The sequence below is a fragment of the Pinus tabuliformis genome, chromosome 9 (assembly GCF_031772625.1).
Source record: "Pinus tabuliformis cultivar Carrire ecotype Pingquan chromosome 9, CPIR1, whole genome shotgun sequence".
In the NCBI taxonomy this organism is placed as follows: Eukaryota; Viridiplantae; Streptophyta; class Pinopsida; order Pinales; family Pinaceae; genus Pinus; species Pinus tabuliformis.
In genome coordinates this window covers 566,325,145-566,331,370 of record NC_142307.1, presented here as the reverse complement: position 1 = coordinate 566,331,370, position 6,226 = coordinate 566,325,145, and positions in this window count along the sequence as shown.

Sequence of the window (6,226 nt, the reverse complement as noted above, 5' to 3'; positions counted from 1 at the left end):
CATCAACACCAATCATGGCACTAGGGCTTAGGTACTACAATAAAAACACTTCCTCGTTCTTTTGTACATCACATTAACAACATGAAGGCTTCTTGAGGTAGTTGTTCATTACAGTGATACGAAGTTGTGGTAGTGATACAAAGTTGTGGGTAGGGCTATAACAAGTCATATACAAGAAAAATAATTGCATACATTTCATAGATAAGGAAAAAAATGTCTGGGAACTCTTTTAGAGGTATCGGAAGGACTGTACAAGCCTTGGGCAACAATAGGAAACTCTCAACAAGCGTGAGTAGGGTTGTACAGGACCACAGGCCCCTGGTGTTAATTGTAAACACTCAAGCAATGTGGGTATGTACTATGCATTCAGGCTCTTCAACGACAAGCTTAAGAAGTTTGTCATCAACCTTGATTAGCAATAAATAGAAGTCAAATAGATAACCTAGAACAGTCTCAGGTAGGGAGAAAGAAAGGTTGAGCAGTTTGTAACAGACCTTAACCAATGAGAAACATAGGCTGGGTGATTTGTAATAGGCAATAACAGTGAGAAACAGAGGTTGGGTAGGCTGTAGTAGGTTGTATCAGCGTTGGAAAAGGGCTTCAGGGATGCTGTAAAAGGCATCTACAGAGAGTTAACAACCATGAAAAAATGGCATAAATAAGTACCCTTAGTAATTTCATGGAGTTCAATTAAAAGTTTATTGGACATAATTTCAGCACATAGAAGCAATATAAAATCAAATAGGAAAGCCTTTAGGCAATTGGATCTAAATGAATTTTTAGTACCTGAATTCAATATCCTCATTGAGCGGGAAGAATTTCACTACAAAGTTCAAGACACAGTAGTGGTTATTAAGATGTCGATCATTGTCAGATGCTTCTGTAGTGCAAGATGCATCTCAGTATGGACAAGGGTACAACGGATGCATAAAACTTCTGAGAAGTTTGGGCTTATTGCCTTGAAAGGATGTTTTTAATGCAAATGGAGGGAAGGGAATTGATTTCATATCAATTGGTGAAATTGAAAGACAATATGGACCTGATATGGACGAGCAGTAATTGAAGAAGACATGGTGATAATTATCTTTAAAAGTTTGCCTTTATTTCAATTCTTTTGTAGAATCTTCTAATATCACTTCCGAAACCACTGCCATAATATTTGAGTTGTCCTGTCAACTAGTGCAGTAAGTAGAATGTTATTTTCTTATTATTTTTTGTTAACTTTTATTGAAATAATTTGTTCCATTTCTAAAAGATTGAAACTTTGGCTTACAATCTTTTATGTTGTCAAGTACGAGGAAAAACTTGTAGTATCTGCGGCCCAACCCCTTCCACTCCAAATTACTAGCAAGTTTTATAACCTTAAGATAGCTTTGTGTTTAGTCATGTTGTAAGTTGGATGAAAATGATTAGTTATCTTGATAGCCTCAAGTTAGTGTTGTGTTTATTTATGATGTAAGTCAGCTGAAAATGATTAATAATCTTGATGAATGTATTTCAGGATGCATTCAGGGATTCCCATCAGGTGCTTCCTAGCATTGATGATGGAAACATTGAAAACCAATTGGCAGTTGTTGAATACGTTGAAGATATATACAAATTCTACAGGACAATTGAGGTATGTTTCTCTGTCAATGATTGCAGTTTCTTGTTAGGGTGAAGGTAAAGTTTTATTTTCCTTAACTAAAATTTGGCATTCATGTATGCCCAGGATGTGAGTTGTGTACCTCCAGATTATATGAGAAACCAGGTTAAAATCAATGCAAAGATGAGGGCAGTCGTGATTGATTGGTTGGTGGAGGTACAACTTTGTTCCTATGCTAGTTCCAACTTCCATTTGCTATCAAATTTAGATCTAAAAGAGATTTATATGGTCTATCTCTTAGGCCTGACATCAAAATCTTAAAATTTTCAGGTGCATCTGGAATTGGAATTAATGCCAGAGACGTTGTATTTCATTGTGAACGTCATTGACAGATACCTTTCTATTTAGAGTATTGCAAGGAAGAATTTACCATTACTTTCTATCGCTGTAATGTTTATAGCTAGCAAATATGAAGAAGTCTAGGCTCCACAGGTAGGATGACTTGCTGACATCTATAAGAAAGGATGTGTATATATCTAATTAAAAGAACACTTTGTTGGGTGTATAAAAGTACATACACCAGCAATATCTACTCCTACAGAAGATTACGCTTTATGTTGGAATCAGCACAAAAATTATATTATAATAGGTAACACAATATTGATAAGAGCTAGTTTATACTTGGCTACAGGTCAATGACTTCATCCGCATCTTCCCAAATGAATGCATGTCAAAACAGATAGTGGCCATGGTAATTAGCTCTAACTGATAATTCTTTGTCATTGAATCCAACATAGTCTCCAAACATTCAGATTGATTGATCAATTGATAATAACTCTTCGTAGGAGTCTACGATATTAAAGCAACTGAACTTCAAGCTTATAGTTCCCACTCCATATGTATTCCTCCTCAGGTTTCTAAAGGCAGCTGATTCCAACAAAGTGGTAAAGTTTTGAATGACACCACTTTTTATATTGTTGAAAGAAGCCTGTGTGGCATTGATCAAATCTACTTTCGAAAATGCCTCATAAAATCTAGCATTCATGTTTTAAATTACTTTTCTTCACTGTATTCCTAATAATACCCTGCTGTACTGACAAGTCGTACTATCTATCATTCAAATGGAAAATCTGGCATTCTTCTTGGTTGAACTATGTTTGATTCAGTACATAATGAGCAAGTACAGTCCATCAATGCTTGTTGTTGCTGCTGTCTACACTGCTCGATGCACTTTGAGGAAGGATCCATGTTGGTACAAAACACTTACCCTTCATACAAGCTATTCTGAAGTAGACCTGAAGTAAGCCTTAAAATTTTTAAAGCATCATGCTTTTAGTGATTTTACCCTTCTAAAGAAATCCTACTCCTGGACATTTTAGATTTCTTCATCAATTACAGGCATGCATTGTTGATCGGCTACAGCTAGAACATTGTGTCTTGATCAACTATATGTTGGAGCTTAGCTACTAACACCCTGTCTAAATTGAATCTTTATCTAATACTAACACGCATACTAAGCATCTGGAGGCATACGCACATTTTTTTAACTCTGTACATTGAGGTAATAAAATTTATGTGCATTGTTCTAGGGAATGTGTGTATTTCATGGTTGATTTTCACCTAAATGCGGGAGGAAATAAGCTGAGATCTGTTCATAAGAAGTATTCAGATCCATTTTTTGGCTATGTTGCTTTTTTAAGCCCTGCCAAGTTATCTGCTGAAGACAATTGCAATTCCAACAACTGATGAATATGTGCACTAGATTTACTTTTGGAGTCTAATTGAAGGTGGCCTATATGTTCTAAAATGAAGCTTTGTTGCATATATTTTGTCCTGTTCAACCTGAAAACTAAATCTATGTCCAAAAATTTATGTTACGCCCGTGATTCCTCTGTGCAGATATCAAGGTGCTAGCACGGATTCTATGCCGATGAGTAATACAAAAAAGACACACGTGAAACTATGCAAGAAGGAAGAAAACCTCGAGAATGGAAGGATTTTAAATGGGATCCATTCCAGCACCCTTTTGGAAGGAAAGACAGTAAGGACGAAATGAGGGTCATCGACAAGCAGCAACGAGAACCACCAGAAAGCTCTCGAATACATAAACTCCATTTCAGAACCGTTCTGTGAGAAGAGTGAAGATAGAATGACTAGCCAAGAAAACTAGCCCTCAAGGCATTGCGTTGCAGAACAAGGAAATCTTCTCCTACAATGGGGCCAAAACAAGAGGCCTCGTGGTTATAGAGTAGAATAAAGAAGCGTGGTTGAAGAATGATCTATTCAGGCTAAGAAAACTATTCGGATCGATAGACATAATGGAAGGCATGACCAGCAGACATTCAAAATGATTTTATTTATTTATTTTTTAAATAATTTTTTATATTGTCTCTAGAGAGACAATAGTTTGAATTATGGACATTTATTTTTTTTTAAATAATTTTTTATATTGTCTCTAGAGAGACAATAGTTTGAATTATGGAATTGTCTCTAGAAAGACAAAAATGTAATTGTCTCTAAAGAGACACAAATGAAGTTGTCTCTCTAGAGACAAATCAAATTGTCTCTTAATAGACAATAATTCTTGTCTTTATAGAGACAATAATAATATGTGTTCTATATTGTCTTTATAGAGACAAATTTTTGAGACATTATATTTTGAGACGCCCTCCTAGAGACAATATTTAAGACAATACACAAGTTTGTCTTAAGTTAAGACAATTGACTTAAATATTGTCTTAAATATTGTCTTAAAACCCCCCTACATGTAGTAGTGCCCTATGTGAAAGTATCGATAATAGTCCGGTCCAATTTGATCTTCAAAGGGAATTATTGTTGATCGCTCTTCTGCACTGATGCTCTTCACACCCAGCTGATGCTGCTTGCTATCTTGACGATCTACTTATGGCTCTGAATCCTGGGCAATGAATCGTCGTGCTCCATGTCGTGAATGATCTCAACATGCTTAAACTTGGGCGAGGTCACCCATTCATAGGTAACATAGAGAAAATCTCAACTTTCATCGACGATCCTCCCTGAAAGAAAGCTCAAGTAAGATAAGCGTACAAAGGATAGAACAAGGCAATCAGATCATTGCTTTCAAGATTTAAGGCTTCTTGAAGCGAATTTTTTAATGTAAAACAACAGTAAAGGTGTGAAGTGTCTGATTTTGATCAACTTTTCCCCTTAACATTATGGTGTGCAGAAAGCGGCCCTGTTTATTCGCTTGTAGCAACTCTTACTTCTTCTAAATCAGAGGCTTTGAAGGTTGTGAGGTTCAGTTCTTGAACTGCAAGAAGGAAGTTCCTCACATTTTCAAAATACTGATAAGTCAAGAGGCGCTCCATCAGAAAAAGGTAATGCAGGAGCCCGACTCTCCACCACCTGGTACGAAAAACAGAAGCACACCCACATCATTTCACAACGAAAATATTACTGATTGAAAATTAGCAAAGGAATTGTTGATTTGGCTGACTATTCGGGCTTTGCTACTTTTCAATTTCCTACAAAGGTTATGCACAAAAGTTGTGTGTTAGATTTTAGCATATCAGTACGACTCTAAAAATGAGGGGAAAAAAGCATAAGGCTCTACTGATTGGTTGTCTGTACCACGCTTGATCAACCAAAGTCTCTCGATGAATTTGCAGTGGTCTGTCCAAAAAGAAAGCAGCCACGCACACAAATTTATTTAATAGCAAACCACTAATGTTAATATTGAGGGGAACGATGACAAGAAGGTTGACCTGGCTAAACTGTTACAGGGGGTTACTGTCAATGCCTCTAATGGCGCTCAACTTCATGATCTCATTAAGGCTGAGGTTAGTTGAATTTGTAGTGGCCTGCAATTTATATTTTGGGACAGAAAATGTGCAGAGGAAATTGTTGATATTTCCCTGTGAACCCTAGACCTAAGAAAGGCACCCAATTTTCAGACTGCAACTATCCTCTAGATTTTCATGTATCTCTCCCTTAGTCATCCCTTTGCCAAAAATTTGAAAGAAAATTTTATATAGCTCATATAGTGGTCAACTTTTAGAGCTCAGGGTGGTTGTGTAAATATGTAAGGCATTATTTGTTGTGTAGTGGTATCTTACTTGAATACTGAGCTTACGTCTATCTAAGTTCAGAGGAGATACTTGATTATACTCTACCCGATAATCAATGAAGAGAAATTAATTGTAGGGAGAAGCATATCTTGTTTGTCGCGTCCTAATATTGTGTACAACAAATTTTTTTATAACCGGTGACTTACAGGATATATTTATAGTTTTGTATTTAAATGAATGGTTTCATGGGCAATATGTAGCACAGACATATCCTAGGGTTTGTCCTAATTTGTTCTGTTTGTTTATTAATCTCCCGCCGATATTTACGAGGCTTTTATAATGCGTGTTTTTCTTCTTGTGATTATTTTATGTGGAGTGGAAAGGAGAAGTTGATGCATACGTTGATTTTCAGTGAGTCGTGAGAACTTGATTGTGCAGTGTTTCGTTTATAGAATAGAGTTGGAGCCTCACTTTGGGGTGACTGTTTTTACATGGTATGGATAACGTTGATGAACGAAATTTATTTGAATCTCAATTGGGTTGTGTCGAAGGCTGGATATCTCGCTTAAAATTGATTGTGTTGTGTTCTATTGTC